The sequence below is a fragment of the Lipophrys pholis genome, assembly GCF_963383615.2.
Source record: "Lipophrys pholis genome assembly, chromosome: 4".
Taxonomy (NCBI): domain Eukaryota; kingdom Metazoa; phylum Chordata; class Actinopteri; order Blenniiformes; family Blenniidae; genus Lipophrys; species Lipophrys pholis.
In genome coordinates, this window is record NC_137637.1 from 10145843 (window position 1) to 10172236 (window position 26394).

The following is a 26394-nucleotide window of genomic DNA, read 5'->3' on the forward strand; positions in this document are numbered from 1 at the left end:
CGCGCTGTCCTTTGAGCGCATGAATCCCCCACGAAAAGGTGAGGGATGCGCTAATCTGCGCGTTATTAAAGCATTTCCCCCAAAGTGATCAAATCAAAGGGCTGGTGCCATGCTGACGACACCACGAGAAATAACTGCGACTCCTCAGATGTTAGTCGTGCCTGGGCTGCACGTGTTTGAGGAGGAAGAGGATTATAAGAAGAATCCAAACAGTAAAACATGTGCGTGCCTCTTTCGCGGAAACAATAAGGGGTTTTGTCGCATTGTTGGTATGTTTATTTAAGATTTCAGGACTTGTTGACAGAGGGGGAAAAGGAGACTTTTTTGTGCAATGACGCACGCGTAATTGCGCGCGCCTCTGAGTGTGTGTGCATTCGTGTGCATAAGTAGGTGTGTGTGTCCCTCCCTCCTGGCTCTCTGCATCTGACAGCGTCCCTCCCTCTTCTCTCTCTCTCTCTCTCTCTCTCTCTCTCTCTCTCTCTCTCTCTCTCTCTCTCTCTCTCTCTCTCTCTCTCTCTCTCTCTCTCTCTCTCTCTCTCTCTCTCTCTCTCTCTCTCTCTCTCTCTCTCTCTCTCTCTCTCTCTCTCTGTCACACACACACTCATACTCACACACACACACTCTCTCTCACACACACACACACACACACACACACACACTAGGATCTTTGCCGGCAAAACACGGACACACTCCCTCTCCCTCAGCCCGGGAATAAACACGGAGCTGCGGCAGAAGCTGGATTGGTCTCCCCCGGTGCGCACCATCCATGGTCCTCCCCTGGATGCCTATCTGACAGGAGGGTAGGTTGAAATATTCATTTCTCTCCCTTCCCTGCCAGTTTGTCGTTACGAGGCTTGGTTTTATTATGGGATGTATCGCTCTTTTCCTTTCATTCGTCCCGTTTTGCGCGTAATTCGCCCGCAAAAATGACTGCGCGTTGTCACAGCCGCGTTGTGCTGCAGTGAAAAGGCATTTATTTTATTGAAGCTGCAGCTGCTGCTTCCTTCTTTAATTCATTAATTTATTTCCCTGGACTTTGCCCGCTCGCCTCTGATCAGGGGGATGAATACCAGTGCGTAGATGGAGCAACACAGGCAGGAGCAAGTTGTAGCGTCATTTTGTTCCCACTGGCCCAGTCAGAGCTCCTATCAGGAGAGCTGCAAACCCCGCAACAACCAGGAGGAGAGCACCTCCTCCTCCTCCTCAGCCTTCCTCCTGCCCGGACAGCCACTTTAAATGTGATATTCTCACCTTTCCAGCACAGGATTGTCAGAGTTGCTGCTGCAGAGATCAGCTGTTTGCTTTGTGTCTCAGCCTGTCAGGGCAGAACTGGATCTGAGTCGGTGTATTTCTCAATCACACCCATCTGGTCATGCAACAGCCACTCTGAGGACACACAATGTTGCCATTGTCACACCCTAACATCAACACCTCTGGCTTGCTTGCACAAAGTGGTCATATTTTTGCCTACAGAAACAAAGCGAACGGAGGCTTAAGGTCCACGAGGCTTTGTCCCGTTTTAACTGGCATGGAGTGTGAATGGTGGGAAACAGCGACTGGAGGTGAATGCTGTGGGGGCTGCAGAGGTGAAGTTTGTGACTGCATGCTGGGACTGCTCCATGAATGAGTGCGTTTTCACGTTGGCCTTTTTTTTTTGGGGAATGACAGTTTTGAATAAACAAAGCTTCAGAAGGCGACAGTCGCAGTGTTTAATCACCTCCATCTATTAATGTCGGTAAACAAACCAACTTGCTCATCCAGTAGTGTTTTTGCTTTTTATGCTGAGTTTAGAGTCACATCTATTTACTGTCCGACATGAAATGAAGCAGAAGGTTGCAGTGTCAGCAGCTGGCACATGCAGTATGACAGTTGAACCTCTCTTTTGGAAGTACTGATTTAAAAATAAACTATAAAGGTATCAGACTAGACACTAAAGTGATCACTCTGGTTTCAGGATACTTCAGTCAGACTACTTTAGCGTTCCAAAAACACTGCCTTACTTTTCCAAGATGATTTCAGTCTTTTTAGCTTAAAACCAAATGTTAATATCCTAAGATTATGAACAGAATATAATATAGCTGCAGCACTGAGGTCATCTATAAGAATTCTTTGCATTCTTTGTGATGCTGCAGTTGGTAATCGAACCAACTAACCCCTTTGTCCAGTGGTGCAATACTACTTTGTGCAACAACATGGTGTATTGAAGTTTTATAGTCTGCCCTTAATCAACCAAAAAAAGCAGCAGCAGGATTCAGTGCGTCGATATTACTTCTTGGTGTTGATAATGACTGATTTTGGTCCCGCTTTTACTTCTCATCCACACCATGGCTGTAGTAAATAGTTCTTCTGCACCTGCACCAATAGAATGAAAATAACAGTGTTTTCCTCCAGAGTGTCATGGCTGCCAGTCCATATTCTTCTGGGACTTGGTAGTTTTAGAATTGAGTCACCGTAATAACAATCTAACTTTGTCTGTCCATACCAATGTCTGTGTATTCCCATTGTTAATGTATATATTAATATATAGATTTTTTGTCTTACAAAAAATTGTATTAATATACAGAATATTGTTCTCTGCATGCATGTGTGTGGTTTCATCACAAAAACAGCACCCATTAGTAGGCCAACATAAACTACATTTTTACAGCATTTTCCATGTAAACTTATATAATTTTCCAAACATTGCAGTGTGAATGCAAAACTGTTTGAAAACGAAAACGCAGTAACGATACGTTCAAACTTGAAACGCCTTTAAGGTCCCATATTATTCAGAATTCATTTTATAATGGTTTTTCAACAGAAATATGCGGACCTGGAGCCACAGAAGTGAAGAAAATCTGTCATCTCCCTCACCTGCTTGCTCCACTCTTTAGCGAATGTGTGCTCATACAGGCGATTCAGAGATTTTGCCTTCATGACATCAACAGAGGAAATAACCACTCCCTCTGGCAGTGGATCCTCACTTTGACCCTCCCACAGTGAGTCTGTCCTCTAAAATCATTGGGCTCTATTTATTCTCCTTGCAAACTCTACTGGAGAGGGGCATGGAGGAGGCGTGGACAGACACGGTTAATTAGCATTTAAAGGTACAGATGGCCTTTTCTCAGTAGAAGCCTGGGACTGAAATTCAGGATCCAGGCTGTATTTGAGGCAATATAGTTTGAATACAATGTTGTAGGACCTCTGACACCTATGTGAAATGGTTGAAAAACCGTATAATATGGGACCTTTAAGTTCGGGAATTGAATAGGCCAATAGGAGGCAGCACTAACAGGATGAATGGTAAACGTGACAATGAAGTGTCTTGGTAACTTCCTGAAGGTTTGAGAACAGACTGGATGATAGTGACTCAATGCTGCCAGTGAATATTTCTAAATTCTGCCCTCTGTCACTGAATAGGCCTTGTAGATGGACTCATTTGTAGTCTGGTAATTTCTGTGTATCGCGGTACTGACATTGCAATGACATTTTTAAATGTCATCACTAAAATGTCTCATGAATTTTGAGTCTTTGCATAGTTTGGTGGTCTGTCTGATCCAAAGGATCTGGGTGGCTGAGTGTCCCGGCCCGCCTCCCCATGCCATACAGGTGGGCTTTACAACACCCCGTCAAACTCTCCTCCAGGCCGCGCATCCACCGTCTGCCTCCGCTGGCAGACCTGCCATCTCGCCACATCCATGTCATTCACTTCGGCGAGCCTCCTTCAGTTTATCACCTGATGCTTCATCTCCCTCAAAGCCAAACCGCCACACAGACATTACATCATCTATTTACCGGTTTTCCCTCTTTATCGCTTCTCGATTCTCCCTGCAGTTTTTTCCATTTTTTTTGTCTCCGCTTTCACTGTACGCGGTTGCGAGCTCGTGCTACCAGTGCGTACATGTCAGCGTTTGCCAGCGAGTTCAGACGCCCGAGGGTGCTGCTGGGATTTCACAGCCCAGCGTGCTGCCGAGCGGCATTTGCAATTCAAATGAGCCGTGTATATGAGGCATCTGAGGCGGCCCTCCTTCGACTCCCGTGTCTCTTTGGAGGCAATCACTCCGCTCTCTTGCAAGATAACACAACCTCTTCTTCTTCTTTCAGTGTTGCACTTCTGTCGGGAAGAAATGAGGGCAGTGAGCTGTTGCGTCTGGGGCTCCTTTGTTTAGCTGCTAGCGATTGGTGCAGGCATGGATATGCTGTGTAATTATACAGGGTCACCCTGATGGTACATGTGCTGATGACAAAGCATGCAGCACATTGTGTGTGTGTTGTGCGTAGGTGTGTGTCCTGTACTTGACTGTCATTGCTGTCGGACCAGCTGAATGTTTCTGGACCCATCATGTTTTTGTAGCTCGGTCAGCGCGCTCACGTCCCTTCCTGCCTGCCTGCCTGAGCTCCAGCGGCCAATCAGGCGCAGTTTGGTCTCGTGTGTTTGTGAGGACCCGCTGAACTCCTGCCTTCCCCTTCACAACCACACGGCTCACCTCTAATTCTGCTGCTCACTCCCGTAATCCTCACTGTCATGAATACATCAAACATCACCGTGAGGCTCTGTGTCTTTATGGCCGACACCTCCCAAGCAATGAGCATTTGTTGAGTTGTCCTTCTGTCGCTGCCACTCTATATATAGCCGTTTTCACTGATAATGGGGCTTCATTTAAATTGCAGAACTGCACGCGGGAGGATACAGGTGACGCCTTTAAATTGATGTGGAACACAAAAGTGTTTTATAGATGCAATTGTGAGTTCAAATGACCAAATTCATCTTCATTATTTTGTAAACGCACCAAGAGGAACTTGTGTCATTTAGAAAGAAACTCTCTTTATGAAGACAGATTCACACCTGAGGGACACGGCAGAAACTTACAAGGTCGACTCCCACATTTGTCCTGTTCTGGAGAGTGACTCTCGTGCTCATGATCAGTTCGGCAGTGACAGCAGAGTAGTGCTCTCCATGATGAAGTTAACCAACCTTTGTGTGATGAATCAGCGGAATGCTTCATCAGGAAATAGTGCTTAGACTTTAAAACTTCACGTGGCCTACAAGTATAATACAGGTGGAGCAACACAGTTTCAATGATAGCCTTCAGTGAACATGACAGTGAGTTAGCCTAGCCGACTTTAGCATTGTTATGATGGAAATCATCAAAATCTAACGAGGAAAATTTGGCATTACAAGTTTCATCCAATCGTGAAGACATGAATTTCTTCCGTTCTCAAGCGTCATCTTACAGGACATTAGTGAGTCTCCAATGGTACATGGTGAAATGAGAGTCGACGGGTCGTTGGTGCACTTTTAGCTTCCATTTGTCTGTTTTGATGACACAAGGTCGTATTGCCACACTTGTGACTGTGATTTTCTATTAGAAGAAGTTAACCTATACAAGTATAACTTAGCAATATTTACCTTGTAGTGACCCCCCCTCCCCCCTCCCCCCGATTGGCTCATCAGCCCTCATGTTGCAGAGCAAGCATAGACTACACTTTAACAAATGAAATCGGTGAACGCAGCAGTGCATCATGGGGGATTTAGAAGTGGGTGTACACAATGCTGACTGAAAAATAAGAGTATACTTGTCGTTGCGGCAGCCTTAACTCACTGCACCATCATGTGGTATATTGTGGTATTACACAGGTGTTCACTGGTTGGCTTGTTATCTTGTTAACTCGTTGACTTCCCAGCAACTTTGTCCCGATTCCTTTGAATCGGCGTGATCTCGTGGTCTAGTCTAGTTTTAAGAGTCTGGGTCTCATTGAAGGAATCTTTTTCGAAGAGTCCTGTTTATGATTGAGGGTCTAGTAGATCCAGGAGGAGGTCTTTTGAAAAGATTCTAGGTTGACATTCAAATCCCAGGTCTTATTTAAAGAATCCATGTCTGCTTGGAAAATACCAGAAATGTTTGGGAGACTCTTTGTCAAGTCCAGTGTAGCGCAGGCTCTAAAACAGCACATAGAATAATAATTATCCCCTATACAATTAATTTGGAACAGAATCAAAACATTAGATTTTATTTTGAAATAGATAACCAATCCATTTCAGTAGATTTACATGCAGGTCGAAACTGATAAAGTGTGATTTCGAAATTTTTTTAAAGGTGCATTAGTGCACATTTAGTGCAGTCTTTCACTGTTATGATACAGAGGGAGAGAATTAAGCACACTGAGCCTTAAAACCTTTTAATTATTTGTTTATTGCATTTAATGCAACTTGTCCATTATTTAAGTTATTTTTCTGTTAATTGATGTAGCTCTGATAAACTGAGCACTTTCAAATAGTTATTATAACTATTGACTTCTGAATACTTGGAACATGCTTGTAGCATGCATTTTAATTGTAATTTTAATTTCACTACTGATAGAAAACACTTGACCCTGATATGTTGTACAAAAACATCGATTTAAAGTGATTGATGCAGAATAGTGTGATTGATTTGGTATTAATTCATGAGGATTAGAAAATGAACATGATTTAATTTGACATTATGTGAATATAATGTTCCAATTGGATCTTGTCTGGCCTATCTGTAGGTCAGGGTCATTTTTGATACTCCCTTTTGGATGATGAACCGATCGATGAGGACTGAATTGGCTGTTCATTCAACTATTGTTGTGTGTGTGGTCATTGATGGTCAAAAACACTAGTTCTTAACAATTTAGTTTCTTCTGATCTGGTCTACTTGATTCAACTGATTAATACTCACCTGTACTCAATTACAATATTGTAATCAGGGTTACACTAAAGTAACCAGGCGGAGTTTGAAGTCTCGGTACTCGGGAATCTGCGTGTAGTTAAGAGACCACAAGTTTTTAAGAGTTCAGCTCTAGTTTAGAAATAATATTGCAGTTACAACTACAGTTTACGAAACAAGTTAGTGTTGTATGAGGTTAAACATATACATATGGCCTGTTCGCAGTGGCGGCTGGTCAATAGAGGGCACCAAATGATCTTCAATAAAAGAGAGGATTTCTTGAGTTCTCTCTCTCTAATAGTCTTTGTGTGTGAGAGCAGCCTGGGGTGCTGAGGAAAGCCGCCCTGAGGAGGCGGGGCTTAGTAGCTCACCAATGACTGATTAACACCAGAGTGACTGACATAGAATTAAACCAATCAGCATCATTTGAAGGCTGAGACTTGGGGCTCTTTTTAAATCGCCCCTGGTTCAGTGATTGGCTTTAAAGTCCGTTCTGGTTTGTTCTCGCGTGTTTCTACGAGATGTTGAGATGAAGACAACCAGCAGTGAGTCTCTGATTATTAACTTTGTCACATCTCTTCTAATTGAATAGTTTGAAAGAAGAAATTTGGCTGAAAAGCTGCAGGTCAGGTTCAACTTTCTCCAGTATAGTTATTTTTTTGAGGTTTCTTTCAAAGCATTTTGAAATGCGGGAAAGCTATGACTTCAAGTTGGAAATGAACATGACCCTGACAAACTCTGGAATTTCTATTGGGAAAGTAGAATTTTTGGGAACTAAATTTGACCCTTGTTGACGATGAATTCTGTGATGAGTTTCTTGCTCTTGTGGATGAGGTAATATAGACCGTACTGCTAATCAGATTAATGCATCTCTGTCCTCTGCATGGGTTTTACTGTTGAGGAGGAATAAGGCAAGCTTGTTTCGTCTATGGAGCTTGTCGGCTTGGTCCAAAGAAAAAAGCATCAGCCTCTCAAATCTGTTTTCATACCCGTGTTGCCTAATCCAAGTTATGGACAGTTTCTTTTCGGCAGATTTCAAGCATGCTCGCTCTCTGTCAACAATCTCGACTAAATTGGGAACATTCCCAATTCCCAGCTGCCTTAACGGGCGAGAAAAACAAATTGGATTTTCTTAAAATATCCCATCAGGCAAGTGTGTTTACATACTTCATCTAGCCATCAGGGATGATTAACATGCATTAGGTCTCTATGTTATTGTCCTTCTGTCACCCATATTAGTAAATTTGCTGACCTGTCTTTGGTAACTTAAAAAAAATTTGGTTTAGATTTAATGTTGGCCAGTTTTGTTTTTATTATCGAGGTGTGCCAATACTGTTTTTTCCTTGTCCGAATCTAGATTACAACACTGCCCCCAAATAGGGATGCAAGGCAATTCAATAAAGCTGTTTAATGGAATGCATGAAACCGATTAAAAAAACAAACAAAACCAAAACAACCTGTACTATACTGAATTAAAGTTGCAAGCAGCAGTGGTCGGGTCCTTGCCAAGCACTGGACTACGACTGAGTCCAGAGTCTAAAGTGTGAACTTCAAGCCGATTGGAACATATACAGCTTATGTAGACCCCACTTCCTGTTTCCAGCAGGTGGCGCTATGGCCGAGTGTCGACATTGTCACATGGCTGTCAGCAGGCCTGGACTCTGTAACGTGCAAAGCTATCTTGACTGATTCCAATAGGTTACAATCCTTTGGTGTATGGGCTCCTAATACAGTGTGATTCGTATTGCCTGTCTTTGTTTACGCGCCATGTTGCTACTAGCTGATATGCGATAAGAGCCGAGTACTCCTGTGGTATCGTCAGATGATACCGCTCTCGTCTCAGTAGTACGTCGGCACAATGCCCTGCCGCTTTGTCTTTGTTTACCCGATATGCAGAGAGACTGGTATCGTTCAGCCTTACACGCTTCTTTTGTCAGCTTTATTCCAAAAGAGGATAACACAACATTACTGCCGCTGATTCGGACAACATAATCGCAGTGGTTGTGCTTTTGTTTGATGGGAATTGAATTAAGCCTCATCAGAATGCTGCATCCACTGCAGTTCAGTGTAAAATCTCATTACAGGCCAGACTCCAGCATCCTGTTGGTGTATATCTGGTCCGGGGGGGGGGCAGCAGTGTCCTCACCTATTCCAATCCTCCATGCTGTTCCTGTTGGGGGTCTCTCCTCCGCAGTCGGTTGCTGTCTGCCCGAGCGTGGCTTTTATTTTTAGCTTAGTTTTTCTTTGGATTATACTCACACAGCTTTGGGTTTGTTTTTTTGTTTTTTTGTCGTCTTCAGATTGCATCATTCTGTCTGTGCTCAGATGTGAGAACAGAGAAAGAGAAGCTATCTCATGCCATGAGACACTCTCATGTCAGTCTTCTATTTCTCAAGCTTCTGCTGTTCGGCTGTATGCTGTCGATGAGAAGCGTCAGTTCTGGAAGCAGAGGCAGGGAGCTGTCACCCCGGGCGACTGCGGCCCCGCTCGCCTCAGCCTCTTGATTAGAGTGAGTCAGCAGGTTTTCTTTTTTTTCCTGCCCTCCGTCTCTCGTCCTTTGCATACCTTCACTCGCCTCCTTTGAACAAATCGCCTGCCTCATGGAGGAGACTCGTCATGTTGTTTGATCTGGTGCAGCAGATACTCGTCCACAAGCCAAAATGAGGCTGCACAACATCAAGTGAACATGTAATAATGTGGTTGAGTATTGCAATGGCAGGACATGATTTTCCATGAATACAGGTACGTTGATGTTGATGCCTTTGTGCTTTAGTAAAGGTGTTCTTTCTCTTGCTCTTAATCTACAACTCGTTCCTTTAAGGCCCTGTGTACATGACAACGGTTCAAGGTGAAAACTATAAACTTGTGTTGTGTTCTGGGTGTCCATTTACACAACTGTGCTAGGAGCCACTGAAAATGCAACTTTTGGAGATCGGCTCCCAAGGTGGAACTTTTTAAAATGTTCTGGCTCTGTCTCTGTAGAAACGGGGGGAAATGCAACTTTCTGAAAATGCTGCTACTGCTACTGCGCACCATGGTCATAGTATGTAGTTATTCTGCACATGCACGAGTAGGTGGACAATATCAACAATGTTTGCCTCCAGAGTGTCATGACTGAATTTTATAGTTGACAGTCGCCGTAATGAGAATCCAACTTCGTCATCTGTCCATACAACCGTCTGTGTGCTCCCCATTGTTAATGTTTATAGCATATTGTTGTCTGCATGCATGTTGTTGTGTGGTTTCATTACTAAAACAAACGACAACATCCACTAGTGGTCTGGTATGCTAACTACATAGTTTTTAGCATTTCTACCGTTTATATGTAAACAAACATTGTTTTCAAAATGTTGCTGTCTAACCACAAAACTTCTCTGAAGCAGAAACGATGCATTTCCACTTGAACTTTTGTCAACCAACTTCATAGTCGCTTCATAAATAATAATCATGCAGCCCTAATTTTACTGTTTCATTTTAAAGTATTTCCCAGTTCTTGTGTTCCACCTTGGTTTTGGCTTGTGTCCGAATGGTGCTGTGTGAATAACCTGTCCCAGCCGGGCCTGTGGAGCGACTGTACTGCAGCTGCTTTGCCCCAGCCAGCAGCCATTGTTTTCCTGCAGCCACTTGGCAATGGTTAATTAGAGCAGTTCTTGGAGGAAAACTAATTCCGTTGTTGATCTGCGCTCATTTCCCTGATGATTAGGGAGTGTGATTGCCTCAGCCTCGCACATGGTGGAAAACTGGGTGAATTGAGGAAAATGGTCTGTGCTGAGGTCAAGCTCTGTGCAAAGTTTTTATAAAAAAAAAAAACCAAAACATTAAATGGGACCGAAAAAAACGGATTTGGAGAGATTACAGTTACACAAAAAGTGAAAACTTCACAACAATACCCTGCTTACTGGTGCTGAGTGGAATAATGATTTGCTCTGAAGAATTGTGATGACGTGATTAAGTTGCATGCAGCAGGTAAGGAGAAGACTAATTCGAGTTCGGGAATGGTTCTGACAAAATCTTTGTTGCTGCTGCTGTGTGGTTAGCAAGATATGCAAGTTCAAGTATGGCAGACACTCTGACCTCCACAGTATTTCTTCCTGGTAATGAGACTATAAGATGATTGTGTGTGTGTGTGTGTGTGTGTGTGTGTGTGTGTGTGTGTGTGTGTGTGTGTGTGTGTGTGTGTGTGTGTGTGTGTGTGTGTGTGTGTGTGTGTGTGTGTGTGTGTGTGTGTGTGTGTGTGTGTGTGTGTGTGTGTGTGTGTGTGTGTGTGTGTGTGTGTGTGTGTGTGTGTGTGTGTGTGTGTGTGTGTGTGTGTGTGTGTGTGTGTGTGTGTGTGTGTGTGTGTGTGTGTGTGTGTGTGTGGTCTGCAAGCCGCCCACTGACTGCACACACACAAACACACGCCGCTGTGAGCTGCAGCAGTCTGCGGAGGAGTTGGGTGGGAGGACGACTCCCGGCGCCTCTGGGCCCGTCGTGTGTCTCCTGAACTGGTCCGACAGGTTGGGAGGCAGATCCAGGCACGGCCGCATTCATTACTGCACTCTCGGTACACTCGGTGTTGGAGTGTGTGTTTACACTGCTGCTTTACGACCTGCAGCACACACCAGTGTGTTTGCTGCGCCAGCTTGCTTGTTGCTGTGTTTGCAGCCTTGGAAAGGATTATGTGTACACACACACACACACACACACACAAAATCTGGAATAAGTTCATAACCGTACAAATGGTGTACTCGCTGGTCCATGTTATTAAACCAGCTGTGAGGAATATCCACAATGCGAGATGTCTCCTGTCAGGAAGCTCAGTCTTATCATGTTGACCCCTCCTATGCTTGGTTTTAAAGCAGGGGTGTCAAACATAAGGCCTGTGTGCCAAAACTGGTCCCCTTGCGGCTCCAATCCGGCTGGCAAATCACCAAGCTGATTTAAAAAATTTCAAAGGAAAAATATATATATTTTGAGTTTGTAAAAACACGCATAAAGCAACAGCTGTAGAAAAAGTTTTTGGGACATTTCATTGTATTTTGCACCAGATGGCTTCATGAAAACTGACTTTATGCTGAGACTGTATTCATTTTCAGTAGCAATTTAGTGAAAATACAGACATTTCCATCATGTATACTCGTATGCCACGACAAGCAAAGACTTTAAATTCAAAGGTAATTATTAGGGATGTCCCGATCCGATCGGTAGATATCGGATCGGGGCCAATATTGGTGATTTGTGAGTGATCGGGAATCGGCAAATCCAGCCGATCACCCCGCCGATCAAAAAAAAAACCAAACAAACAAAAACGAGCCGCAGAAGCGAGATGCAGGCGGAGCGGGGCCACAGTCCTATAAAACTAGAGTTATATATAGTGGTTTCTGTGTTTCTGTACAGAAGTCTACTTCTACATTTCTATGTGGTCTGTCTTCTTCTGGTTTTTTGTTGTGTTTGGTGAGTCACAGCGCCCCTAAAGGCCTGGCATGTGTACTACATGCCCTGAAGCCTAGAGTTGAGCCGTGTTCATAGTTAGGTGTGGACGGTTTTTTGGGAGAAGGCCAGGGAGAACAAGATCATATTCTGAATAAGTTTATGTTCTATGTTCAGACTACTTTTGTCAAACAGGTTTTACCACTTTCAAGTGGAATTAAGTGTTTATAATTCACATTGAAATGTAAATGTTTTGTGACAATTCAGGTACACAGAAGAAGTTACATTGTAGCCCAAGAGCATTTATGTTTAAGATTTATTTACTTATTTTTATTATTGTATTTGCACTTTTTTAGGACTTATTTTCAACCCAACCAACCAAAGACACTTTGAAGTGGAATTGGGTTCTTCTGACTGGTTTTACTGAATACTGTGTATGTTGTAGTTTTTTTTATAGCTTATATGTTAATCAAAGTGATTCACTGGGTTTCATTTTTAATTTTTTTTTATTTGCCACAAAATCCAGGTGAAGTTATTTAAGTTAACATAAATAAGAGATACAAGACTGCAGAGTGTGATTGTTGTTTTTTTGTTGTTGTTATGACTGAATAAAGTTTAAATAAGTTCTTACATCATTCTGAGAAGAATTTTGATTCAATAAGTGAGTTTTACAATAATTTCTAGCTAAACAAAGCTTCTGCCATTAGTGCTTTTAGCTTCAGACATCTTAGTTGCTCCAAAAATAGACTATTGAATATCTTTGCAATAGCAATGTAAGTATCGGATCGGGAAAGTATCGGTATCGGCCGATACTCAATTCTGAAAAATCGGATCGTATCAGGGGCAAGAAAAGTGTGATCGGGACATCCCTAGTAATTATGGCACAATTTTACCGGTCCAGTCAATGGCCCCTGAACTAAAATGTATTTGATTTCCCTGATTCAAAGAATAAAGCTGTATTCCACCACAGGGCCATTTAGAATCTCATTTATTAGATTTTTTCACTGTTGTATTCACAAAGAACATCCAGGGTGGAAGAATCAAGCGTTGATGAGCAGGGTGCACAATATATCAAAATGTCATGATTCCAGCCACTCTGTATTCATATTCATGTTATTTGTAGGAACAACTCTTAAAGCACAAAGATTAACGGCAGCTACTCAAGTTTTTTTGTTTATCGCAAAATATACTTCAACTGCATGATTACAGGGTGTCGTGCAGCCATGGCGATGAGTCACTGAAGTGGACTATTATAATGTCCAAGGAGTCACATGATAAGGGAGGAACGCTTCACAGGGCCATAAATTATCTAGTCTCCTCAATATTGATATTTCTCTCTATAAAGTTGTATATTGTATGGTTTTGATGAGCAACTATTCCTCCTGTTTTGAGAAAGTTCTTGTTTTTATGCACTTTTTGTCTAATACTAGCAATTACATTTTTATTCCTTGAACTCGGTGATCAGCAAACTACAGCCCCATTTACATGGCGTTTCAATTGAAAACACGTCATTTTTGTTTCCCAAAAGTTTGTTACTCCCTGTCGTCTATAAAAAATTTCCATCCAGACGGGAAACATCTGCGTCCATGTGATACCATGAAAACTGATCAAAATGATGTAGTACATATGCCAGGCCAATAGCTGGTGGTGTATTTCAGTGGCAGCGTTACAACATATATCCAACATATCGCTTTTTTTTAAACCAAATGGCATCAGGAGGTTCTGCAGCTCGATCCGGAGCATGTAGTCCGCCACTGTTAAGTATTGTGGTTAGGGTCGCAGAGGGTGGAGAGGTGGGCCATGATATTGTTTATAGCCAATGTGGGTCTTGTTTATCCACATATTAAAGTCAAGGCAATACTTAAAAAAAAAAAAAAATCGGTTTTCAAAAAAGCCCATTTTCATGATCAGTGAATGCAGAGGCCAAAAACAATGTGCTGACATGAAACGGCGTTGTCGTATGGACAGGGCTTAAACCTCTGCATTATGGCACTTCCCCACTAGCACCTTGGCTGACTCCTTTGTTTTTGGCTTTTCTATTACGTGTTATCACCTGGTGTCGGATACTTTTATTGTACCTTGTCTTTCTTTACCATGAACCCACATTTTAACCAGGTAGCTAATGTTAGCTTTGCTAGCCTGGTTAAGCTCCAAATGCACTCATGATCAATGTACACGGGAATAAAACAAAACTACACAAAAAAAAAAAGCTGTTGTGTTACACTTGTGGAGCAATTTTCATTGGATTTCTCTTTTCTCATTGAACTCACTGGTCAGACACAACCAAAGGGCTGTATTTGGTCCCTTGGTTGTGTCTTTCAGCCAGCTGATCTACAGTAGTCTGCTGGCTGAAGACCTGAGAGGTGGACTGAGGAGAGTTTGCTTTTAGTTAGTTAATGTCCATTCTCTATCTAGCAGTGTTGACACCTGCTTCTCGCTCTTCTCCTGTTGACCTAAGGATTGGCGAGTGCAGGGGTAGATGAGAACATAACAGCAAAGGCAGATAGACGAGCGCCCAGGAGAGACCCTCTGTACACTTTGAAGACCACTGGGCCAGCCGAACTCACACTCGTTCAGCTGTTCAAAGTTCTAACATCAAGCTGGTTAAGTTGGGGCCAAGTTGATCTTAATGCACATCTGAGACGGCGTCCTGACTTGTTTTCACACACTGCGTTGAATATTTTAGAATTTTAATGTTTCAAACTAACAATCATACAAACTGTGCCTTTAAGCAATTTGTACATGAAGTCTCAAAAGTGCTTGGAATGATCATTCGTCAATCAATGCTAAATGAGCAGCGCTAATGGCTACATCACCACAGCTAGCACTAAACTTGACAAAAAAGAAGCAGACGATTCAGGTTTAATAAAGTCTTTGCAATAACAAGACATTTCAGGTTGTGTATGCCAACTTTTTTCGTCTTAAACAGTACGTTAAATCACCTTATTGCATTCAAAATGACCAAAATAATAACACCAATGTTTGCTACAAGTTTTCAGTTTTGTGAGGATGCCTAGATATCTGTTTGAGTAAGTTGCACCACATGCTGAACAGTAAATTAAAAAAAACAAAAATCCTCTGAAAGACTCAATCTGGTATTTATGATGCAGGGCTCATCACATGTTGTGTTTATTGTTTTGTGAGTCTGCATGAATCTGAATGATTAGTAGTCCTGGCAGGAATTCAGTCGCACAGAGAGATAATGAGGTAGTCTTAGTTTTACTAAATTATCCATCATATTTGAATATCATAAGTCTGTTAAAATCTGCTTAAATAGAGCCTGCAAAGACTGGTCAAAGGTTATAGGTTCAGGGTAGTACATTCATTCCCAAACACCCCAGAAATAAACTAATGGAAATCATTGGGCCAGTGCAGAGTGCTTTAAGGTTATTTTTTTGTTTATGAAGCAACACTTTTGTTATAAATGGACAAATCTGTGAAAAAATTGCCCATCTGTGTAGCAAATAACAAATGTTGGATTATGTATGCGAGGCACATTGCATTACAAAGCTGCACTGATGTAACCAACGCAATGCAATGGAAACGGAAGATCTTTGTAAAAGTTTTGCTGGTCTGATTCTCTGCATTGCCACACACCGTTCCACAGTGACACTGCAGCACATATTTGGCCATTCATCCACCGTCGCAGTCTGCTGCCCATTGGAGAAGTCATTTGTCAGCTCTGATACTGCGTTTGTGCGGTGTGGGGAAGCTCCAGCGTCAACCATTTGACAAATAGATGCCCTTCTAATGGAACAGTCTGTCAAAACAAAACTATTTTCTTCACTGTTTATGTTTCAGTCAAGCGACGTCCATCAGGCCTTTTATGCAGCGAGCGGCCAATTCATTCATATATGTGTGTGTGTGTGTGTGTGTGCATACATTGCTCAAAAAATAAAGGGAACACTAAAATAACGCATCCCAGATCTCAATTAATGAAATATTGCAGTTGAAAGTCTTTATTCAATACATAGTAGAGTGCGTTGAGAACGAAATAACATAAAAATGATCAATGTAAATCAAAATGATTATCCCACGGAGATCTGGATTTGGAATCATACTCAAAATAAAAGTGGAGAATCATATTACAGGCTGACCCAACGTCAGCGAGAATTCCTCAGGACAAGTCAAAGTGAGGCTCAGTGGTGTGTGCAGCCTCCCTGGGCCTGTATGACCTCCCTACAACACCTGGACATGCTTCTGATGAGGCGGCGGATGTTCTCCTGAGGGACCACCTCCCAGACTTGAATCAAAGAATCAGTCGGCTCCTGGACTGTGGTGCAACGTGTCGTTGGTGGATGGAACTAGACATGATGTTCAGATGTGCTCAACTGGATTCAAGTCTGAGGAAGAGGCAGGCCAGTCCATAGCATCAATACCTTCCTCATGGAAGAACTGTTGACACACTTCAACCAACTGTTGCACTGCTGCTACTTGAACTGCACCTATAGAAATATATCACATCACCCACTTTAGTCGCCCTGTGGGAAGAGCAGCTGCCCTGCTATTGCTAATAGCGGCTAAAAGCCGCTATCAGTGGTTCTGCACGATCCCCGACTCGGCTCAAAACTCGAAAGAGTCGTTCAACTCCTCTGAATCGGTCAGTTCGTAGAAGACGTAGTGAGCTGAGCTGCTCCGTTCACCTTGTGAGCAGTGAGGCTCCGCCCCTCCCTCACCTGAAAGTCTGCAGCGGCGCATATAATTAGTTCTGCCTTATGAACATCAGGTTATATGTTGATACTGGTAAAAAAGAAAATCAGAATGTATTAAATATATAAAAAAATATGAATATACATATAAATATGTAAATGATATATAAAATCATATGTATACATAAATATATACTGTATATATGAATATATACACTGTATATGTGCCATTCTGGATGCCTGGTTTTTATTCAATTTAATCATTTATTTAATTTATTTCCTGGTTCAAATACACTTCAGAAACAACACACATAATCTAGAATAAAGAGACCAGTGGCACTAAAAACTAGTGTGTACTTGTTTATTTCCCTCAGAAGTGCTTCAGCATTTTACTATAAATACATGATGCTCCTCCGTGGTTTGTGATGCAGTTCAGCTGAGCCTCCAGGTCCTGGAGTGGGTGGAAATGGCGCGCATGCGCAACTGAATGAAATGACTCGAATGACTTGAATGACTCAGACAACTGGTTCACTTGGATGAACGACTCAAAAACCCTTGAGTCAGTTTCAGGAGTTGGGTTTCTCATCACTAGTCCAGATCAGCCGCCCCGGCTGAGAGTATTGTTGCAACGTCACATATCTGCGGAGCTCTCAACCCCGCCTACATTTTATGACGGGGAAATGACATACCGCCCGAAACAAACATCGAAGCTAAACTATTGTTGGTCCCTGAAGGCACAGGTACACTAAGGTTACAGGAAGAGTAGACAACTGAATGTCTTTGGGAGACTAACAGAGGAATGGTTTGGGGATACTTTGGATCTCTGAGAAAAGTAACAAAAGGGTTTAGACTTGAATTACCAAAGTCCAGACTTGTAACTGATTGATGTTATGCAGGGATGTGAAGTATCAAGAGAATACAGTACAGAAAACGGTCAAAGTAGGTATTCTTTCAGCTTTCATCAAAAAAAGGACTTATTAGCAGCTTGAAGACAAATATGTGCTGAAATTAGGTCGGTTAAAGGGAGTAACACTTATAAGGCCAAAAACCAATTTTAGATTTGGTTGCTACTGTTTTTTAATCTCTTAGGGATGAGTGAACTGTTCAGTGTGTACTCTATCCTCCCAACGCTGACTTAAAGGGAGTGTAGAAAACAAATGAATAAATGGATAAGAATGATTCATCAACACTTGTTTGTATCTCATAGAAATGCTGTTGAATGATTTCAATTAGGAGTTTAAAACCTAAAAAAACAATGAAGAAACGCACAATAACGTTTCATAAATGAAACATTGTTCATGAAGAAGGGTCATAAATAAGTCTTGATTGTCGCCAGCCTCCTGCGACCATGAACAGGATGAACAATATATAAAATTTATGTAAATATAAGTTTTAGAAACACAGATTGGAGTCATTCTTAATGTTGTTGATAATTCACTAGCCCTGTGATGGACTGGCAGCCTGTTCATGACGTTTACCCCATCGTTGGCTAGTAAACACTCCAGCCATCAGCGCATGTTGATGAAGAGGTTATTGAAGATGGACTTGTATTTCAAGCTTGATTTATGTTTTACGTATATACCACCTTTCATCATTGCCATCCCTTCTCAGAGTATTTGACGTTTCCCTGGTTAATATAAAATGGAATCTGACTATGTTTGTACTTACATGAGTCCACTTGTGCTATTTGCCGTGTGAATACCAGATGAAGGTCACTTGAGTGAAGAGGTCCTTGTGAACAAAGTGCTGACAGTGTTGGCTGTGAGTGACTGTTTTATCTCCCACGCACCTGACGCTACTCTGCGAACCTCATCTGTGAATCGATGGAATTCGCAGCATTCCTTCTGCGACGGCCATCTTTTTTTGGGGGGGGGCTTCTGTTTTGTATTCGGACAGCGTCACTTTGCAGCTTGGCTGTTTAATTCAGTCCAGATGTTGGGCTTTACCACCAACAGTCTGAACTTTCCTCAGGGACAATTTCGAGGGTAATGTATGCATTTGGAAATGTCAGAAGGGATTCAAGTGCATTGGAGAGATTCTTGGTTTGCATATTTTTTTGTTAACTGAACTTGTATTACTACTCAAGCCTGGAGTGGATAATAACGAAATCAGCTTGCGTGCTCTCGAAGTCCTTTTTCTTTCTCGGTGGGCGAATACTCTTACTGCATTTATTAAGGCTGATGTAGGGATGCACCGATAACACTGTTTAAAGGACAAGTATGAGTGCTAACCTTTAGCTATGTGCGCATACAGAGTTCCTTGCATGGCAACCGCCCCCATTGATGTGTGAACGTGTGTGTGAATGGGTGAATGTGATGTGCAAAGCACTTTGGGGACTGCTCAAGCAGTGTAAAGGCGAAGTGAAATCCATTTACCAGTACTTATTAAATACCATACTGCCAAACGTTATACTTTAATCATGTTACCATGTAGCATTGCTGGTGTGAGAGCCCTGAAACTCTTTAGCATGTAGTATGTCGATCGACTCAACGCTACTGGATCCATGGAACATTTAAACTAACAAACGAAAGCTGGCTCTACTGGTCCAAATGTCATTGATGATTAAGTTGCTGGTGTTGAACGAACTATCATTTGTGTTCTCTTAAATATTTGGCAGAACATAATTTACAGTCTGTCGGTCACTGAGTTGTATCTGGGATCCTTTATGAGTACAAGTACTGCGTTCAGTATTGGACCCGATACCCAATACTGGAACTGGTATTAGTGCATTCCTAGGCTGGTGATTTGGAAACAGCAGGTGTTCTCATGGCGTGCGGAAACGGCGCTGCAGAAATATCCCTTTCTTTGCTGGTACCAAAGCTCCAACACTGTGGAACAAGGAATCCCCGAGTCATCCTTCTGTGCTCCCAGCAGAGGCTTATGTAAAAGGAACGGCATTGTGTTTCTCGATGCTCCACTGCTGCTCGAAACTGCTGAGTGGTGGTTTTAACACTTGTGCATTCATGTTGTCTCTCTTCACATAATGCCTTCGCTTCCCTTCCACACCTGCACTCCAAAAGTTGCACGGCTGCTTCTCGGTAATGGAAACCACTCACTGTTTTGGCATCAGCATCAGCAGCTGCTTCTGTGATGGGATTTTTTTCAAGCTGCAGGCTTTTCTATAATTGTTCTTATATGGCTTTTTTTTTTTAAATATGTTTTTTACATTTTCATGCTAGCTGGCTACGCGTACTTATAATTCTCCGTTTCTTTGCAAGGCCTCAGTTATTCTCCCCCCTCTTTTTGTTTTCACGTTGTCAGTGTTAATGAGAGGCTCCTTTATAATTCATGCCATGATTGATGTCCCTCTGTTAGCAGTTTTCCTGCAGCAGTCTCACCAGACACTTCTACGCCAACAATGCCGCCGCAATGCCAAAAACTCCAGTCCACAGATTAAGGCGATCGGTGTTGGCTTTCAGCTGCCATTTAGCAAACTGTGCTGTGTTGTCTACTGTTTGTTATTCTGGCAAATTGGTTTCCGCCCAGAAAAGTTTGAAGGACAAGTCTAAAATGTTTATAAAGCTTTGTTTGCTGTCGCTGTTTATACTTAAACAAATAGCATTGAGCTTCTTGTTCAGCATCTTTACAAATCCTCTGACACTGACACCAATACAGAGAGCTCCTGTAGTTTCCTTTCAGCCTCGGCACTGATCCTAATAAGGAGAAGAAATGGATCTACACAAACAGTGGAGTTGAGCCGGGGACTGGATGTATGCCCACTGCCCCTCTCTTTGTGCACTCAGGGTGAAATGCCTGTTTCAGCCCCCCCCTCCGATCTGCTCGTCCGCCTCCGTTGAACTGGTCAGCGGTCAGTTCAAGTGCGAACGGTGGGGACCACTCCCACAGCTCCCGGACGGGGGCAAAGTCAATAGTTTGCTTATACCGACAGCCGGAAAAGTACACAGGCTATGTATAAGAATGGAGTGTCAACATGGGCGACCTTATCACAATGTCATTGCTGCAGGTGAATAAATTCAGGAAGAATGAGAAGCTGCTCTACTCTGGTGTCGGTCAAACTTCCTTATTCACCTTCAGATTAGTCATGAGATGGCATTTTATAGGAATCTCAAACCCTGTCTTGATGTTCATTTTTCACAAAATAAAAAAACAAACAAAAATATATATATTGTAAGAACATGCATTTCATCCCAAACGCCACCTGTCACTTTTTTCAGTGGAATAATATCAGACAAATTGACTGCTCTCTTATATACAATGTCGTTGTATAAGCTCAGTCTGAGGGCTTGTTTACATGGCAACAATCTCAAGAGGAAAGGCAGAACTGTCACTGCTTTTTAGGTGTCTGTTTACACGACAATGGTGCTGGGAGCACCTATAATGAAAAACCCAACTTTTTGACACCTGTTCCCCAGATGGAACTTTTTAAAAGTGCTTGTGCTCCATTCCATGTAGACTGTGGAAGTGCTGCCATTGTGCATGCTCACCATCACCATGATAAATGTTCTGCTCATGCGCAAGTAGATAAACAATAACAACTATGTTTCCTCCAGAGTGTCATGACTCCCAGTTAATATTCTCCGGGGACTTGGTAGTTTCATAGTCAAGTCACCAAAATAACAATCCAACATGGCCGTCTGTCTGTACGAATCTCTGTGTACACGCTATTGTTGATGTTTATAGCGTATTGTTCTTTGTGTGCATGCGTATGGTTTTATTCCAAAAACAAACGGCACCCACTAGTGGCCCAACATGAAAACATTATTTTTAGTTTCTGTGTAAATGGACATCGTTTGTTTCTATTAATAGCATACATATTGTAAATTCAGTATCATATTAGTTAAAAGGAGGGAAATCTGGTGTGAAATATAAAAAATTCGAAAAGAAATGGCCAAAAAGATGGTGTCAAACATCTGGTCCAACGACCAAAAGTGTCCTGAAGAGGATCTAATCTGGCCAAAACCACCAAGCACATTGTAAAAATTTCTAAGTAAACATCGATTTTTAATTAAAAAAACCCAAATCTAATTAAGAGTAGCAGCCACAACACAATACTGAGACCCGAGCTGAGATATGGGTGATGCTGCCATAAAAGCTAGCGAGAGTCAGTTTGTAAACACATGTATCATGCAACAGATATAGGCAAAGTTTTTTTGCACCAAGAGGTTTTCTTAAATGTTGACATTGTAGACATTTTCCACAGTCCACATTGACAGTAATTGTTTGGTTTTGCAAAAATATGGACCTTTTCATTATGTATACTCTGAACCACAACAACAAAAAAACTTCAAAATGTAAAATAATGGTTTCTATGTCATTATTTTACCGGTCTGTACTACTCCAGAGATAATTGGGCTGAATGTGGCTCCTCAAATAACGTGTGTTTGACACTCTTGATCTAAATGGTGGCTAAGTCTACAAAAATGATTACTGGCACATAAACCTAATTTAATATCTTCCAGGATTCAGGAATATTCAGGATATCAAATGATTTTCAAAAAGCATTTGACCAGATAGTTCTGGGATTTGATTTCAGGGCCTAAAAGTAACGATGGGTGAGCTGATCACATTAGTTCACAACCTTGTGAAACGCTTCTGCCACCTGATAGCGATAAAACTCCGGCTTGTAACTGGCGTCGGTGACCTGCCGGCTAATGGTGGAGTGTGATTTTATACGATGGATTGGATTAGCGGGTCCCATCGGGTTGAGTGGATGCACTGTATGCGTCTGAGTGCAGGATGAGTCATGAAAATGTCAACATGAGCGTTGGATCTAGTTGGAGTGATGCAGAAACACAAAGCAAGGATGAGATGTTTTACTTTTGAGAAGCTTTAAAAGCTGTAATTAGTGTATTGTGCTCGGTTTGCACAACATGGACGCCATAAAGATTCTCAGACAGCATTAACTGCTGACAATTTACTGGATGGGGCGTACTGTGGACAGTATATGGAGCTCTGTGCGGCAGTGGTGGATTGTGGCCTTAAAATAAAAAATAAAAATGCCATTAGTGGGAATGACTGCCACAGTTAGAGGAAGCCAAGATCTGGGCTTTAACTCTGAGAAATAATCAGCAGAGGCTTTTAGACCTATTGTGTCAGTTTGATATAAGCATGGCAACATTTATTCTAAGAACCACTGTTATTCTATCTATGGGGGAACAAAGTGTCCAGTAAATATCTCCAGAAAGTCTAAAAGCATTTATGTCATTGATAATGATACCAATTTGCTGGGTTTTATGGAAATTAAGCCACATTCTTCTTTCACACTCAATATAGAGAGAAAAAAACCGAGTGGAGCGTCAGTCGTTTTCAGATGAGATATTGTGTTTTTTCAAAGGTTGTCAGATGAAATATAACAATGAGCTGACGGAGGCAGTCACTGGCAGTTTGTTTCTGGGAAGGAATATCAAATCCACAAATAAAACCTTCCAGTTATTGTCTGTGCACTTATTCGTTGCTCTCGCAATAAACACTTCTCCTCGCAAAGCGCCTTTGCACAGGTTGTGTGACAGATGCGGGTGTGCGCCGTCACAACACCGCCGGGATGATGTATGCATTTGTGTCGTTCCTCGGTCGAAGGCAGCAGCTCCACTTTAACGGCACATCAGCACATTTAGCCCCTCAGTTGTACACAAAGAGGGTAATCCATGCGTGACTTCTTTTTCTTCCAGAATACAAAGTGAGTCTCCCCCCACGGGGCAGAGTTTACTCTGTGTGAAACTCCTCAGCGCTGGACGACAGACCTAAATCAAGTGTTCCATTTAATCTGACACCTCCCGTTAGCTGCTACTTTCACACTTAACAAAGCACCTTGGGCTAATGTTTGCTCAGAGAGTTGGACTGCTGTTGTAAGTTTGTTTAACTTTTTGTGCTCGCTCAATTTCTTCTCTCTTTCGACAGTCGGGACATTTTCAAGAGAAAACGCCAAACGTTTGTTGTGTTTTGGGTGTCCGTTTTCGAATGCAACTTTTTGAAAACTGCTCCTAAGGTAGAATTTTTCAAAAATTCCCTGTCTCTGTGTACTCGGGCAAAAACGCAACTTTCTGGAAATGCTCGGGCTCAGTGTCCATGTAGACAGCAGAAATACTGCTTCTGCACATGAGCACCGTGGCCGTAGTGAATAGTTCTGCACATGCTTGAGTAGATGGACAATAACAAACATGGCTCCCAGTCCATTTTCTCCTGGGACTTGGTAGTTTTAGGAGTGGAGTGATCGTAATAACAGTCCAACTTGGTTGTCTGTCCATATGTCTGTGTACTCCCATTGTTGATGTTTATATTGTATTGTTCTCTGTGTGTCTTCATTACAAAAATGATCAACATTCCTCACTAGTTGCCTGGCATTCTAACTACATCGTTGTCAGTGTTTCTACAACTGCAGTCTAAATGGACTCCATTTTCAAAATGTTGTCTTGTAAAAGCAAAACGTTTCTCAAACGAAAAGGTAAAAACAATGCGTTTTCACTTGAAATGCTGTCGTGTAAACGCAGCCTAAGACGTCTTTGTCAGAGAATCATGACTCGCTGCCAAGTCAGGAAATGTAATCGAGAGTGATGGAGAGACTAAATGTGGAGACCATCACAGTTAATAAGTGAAAACAAACTCTTGACTGTTCAGTTTACACAAAAACGACCTGCTGGTTTTTGGATTTAATCCATGTGCAGATTGTTTTATGTTGTACACATTAAAGAAACTCTGTAGTTAGCATGCAAGGCCACTAGGTGGTGTGTTTATTGTATTGCAACCATAACCACATGCAGAGAATACTTTGATATAAACGTTGAAGCTCCTTTTAGCTGTCCTTCGTCATATGTCCCCTCAGTATCTGCTCTACGTAAGAAATGTATCTGCACTTATGCAGATGATGGTGTGGTAAATGATTGTGAATGTACACTTTATTTGAGAAGCTTTGTTAAATTCAAAAGACTGAGTTTAAAAAGAACTTTGGTCTACTCCACTGTTACAGTTCTCAGTCTACCTGCAGAAACATAACTGACTGTTTATACAGTGATATGGTGCTGCTTCCAGATTCCAAGATTACTACAAGACTTTTGCCGTTATTGTCATGTAAACAAATAATAACAAAAGATCAGTTTTCTCTTAAAAACTTATAAGCGGACCTTAATTTGTACAAAAAGTCTAATCCTGAGAATGAAGAGGAGATTGGACGGTAAGCAGCAAAGCTGTTTCCTTATTCCGTCTTGCAGAAATTGCATTTCCACCCACCTTATTTTGTTCCTCGATTTCCATTTTGGGTTGAAAATTGGAAAGGCATTTGGGGAAGAAAAAGGTAATCTGACCTATTTGTCATTCAAGCTACTGATTTACCGAGGAGATAAAAAGTAGCAGCAGACAAAATCATCAGATGTGCCGATCGGCCTGTGGGGAGAGCTCAAAGTCGAGCAGGAGACGAGCAGAAATACATGATATCCATCAAATTTTCTACAAGGTGAGGCATCAGCTGACTTGAAGGTCTTTAAAGAGGAGCGATCATGCTTTTACTCCAGGAGGAGGAGTAAAAGTGTCTTGAGCTTATCATCATTCATGAGTGATGGATATGAGGAAGGTGAGGTTGCACACTGAAGCGAGGCAGCAGTAATGTACTGCGTTTGCTGGACTAAACTGTCAGGCAAAGCTTTTTGTTTACTGGCTGATATACGTGTACATGGAGATGTGATACTTTGCCTACTCCGAGGTCGATGATTAGATATTCAAATCACTAAAAACCAAGACCAAGATGCGGTTTTCTCAACATTTCAATTGAAAACGCATATTTTTTGCGTTTTCGTTTCAGAAAAGTTTCACGTTTACATAGCAACATTTTGAAAATGATGACCATTTCCACGAACACGGCAGAAACGCAGAGAAGATGTAGTGAGCCAGCCAAGCCACAAGTTAGCGCTGTTTGTTTTTGTAACGACACCACACACATGCGCACAGAGAACAATGTGTTATAAACATTTGAAATCGGTTCATGCCAATCTGGTCCAAACTGTACCGGTCATTGAATACAGCAGCAACCATTGAGACAGTGAGGCTGGTGTCAAGTTATAAGCACCTGATGTCGCACAGGGAAGCCCAGTGCTGTTGAAAACGAACGCTTTTAGTGGGTGAATGAGAAGAATGTGAACTTGAAAGCTAATCAAGAGATCTGATTGAGTCAGGAGACGGTGCTCTCATGGTCTGCTCCAGAGAAGTTTAAACATTCAGTCTAAGCAACCAGGGTGATTTTTCCTGGTAAGACGTGAATCTGTATCACAGTATTGAAAACCCAGGGGTAATACTGTAGTTACTGCGATATGAAGAAATCCAGAGCCATAATATAGGCCCCTGGTTGATTTGTGGCAACATGTTTGTTCACATGTACATGCCGTGTTGTTTACACTGAAGTCACATTTGACTACGCATTGGGCAGGAATAACCTGATACTCTGCTGAAGGAGTTTAGAGTGTGGTGAGCTACATAGTGTACGACACACACTATAAGATCAGAAGAGAGAGAAGTTGTGCGATCCAGTGTTAATTTTGACAACAAACTCTGATTTCGTCTTAGTCTTTTGAGTAACACACCATTTAGTTTCAGTCTTAGTTTAGTCATCTGAAACCTTTATAGTCTTAGTCGATATATATATATATATATATATATACACATTAGTTCAAAGTGTCAATCTTCTAATCAGTACAGTTTAGTGGTAGTTTCTTTTAGCT

At 42.0% G+C, this 26394-nt stretch overlaps 1 protein-coding gene across 2 annotated transcripts in view; it reads left to right on the plus strand.

Moving 5' to 3' along the window:
- The first annotated feature begins 631 nt into the window (after nt 1-631).
- Nucleotides 632-26394, plus strand: part of LOC308108584 (band 4.1-like protein 1) — a 137461-nt gene continuing 111698 nt past the window's right edge. For both annotated transcript variants that reach the window (XM_080461669.1, XM_080461670.1), the window contains exon 1: nt 632-800. The gene's annotated coding sequence lies outside the window, so the exon portion shown is untranslated. The remainder of the gene's footprint in view (nt 801-26394) is intronic.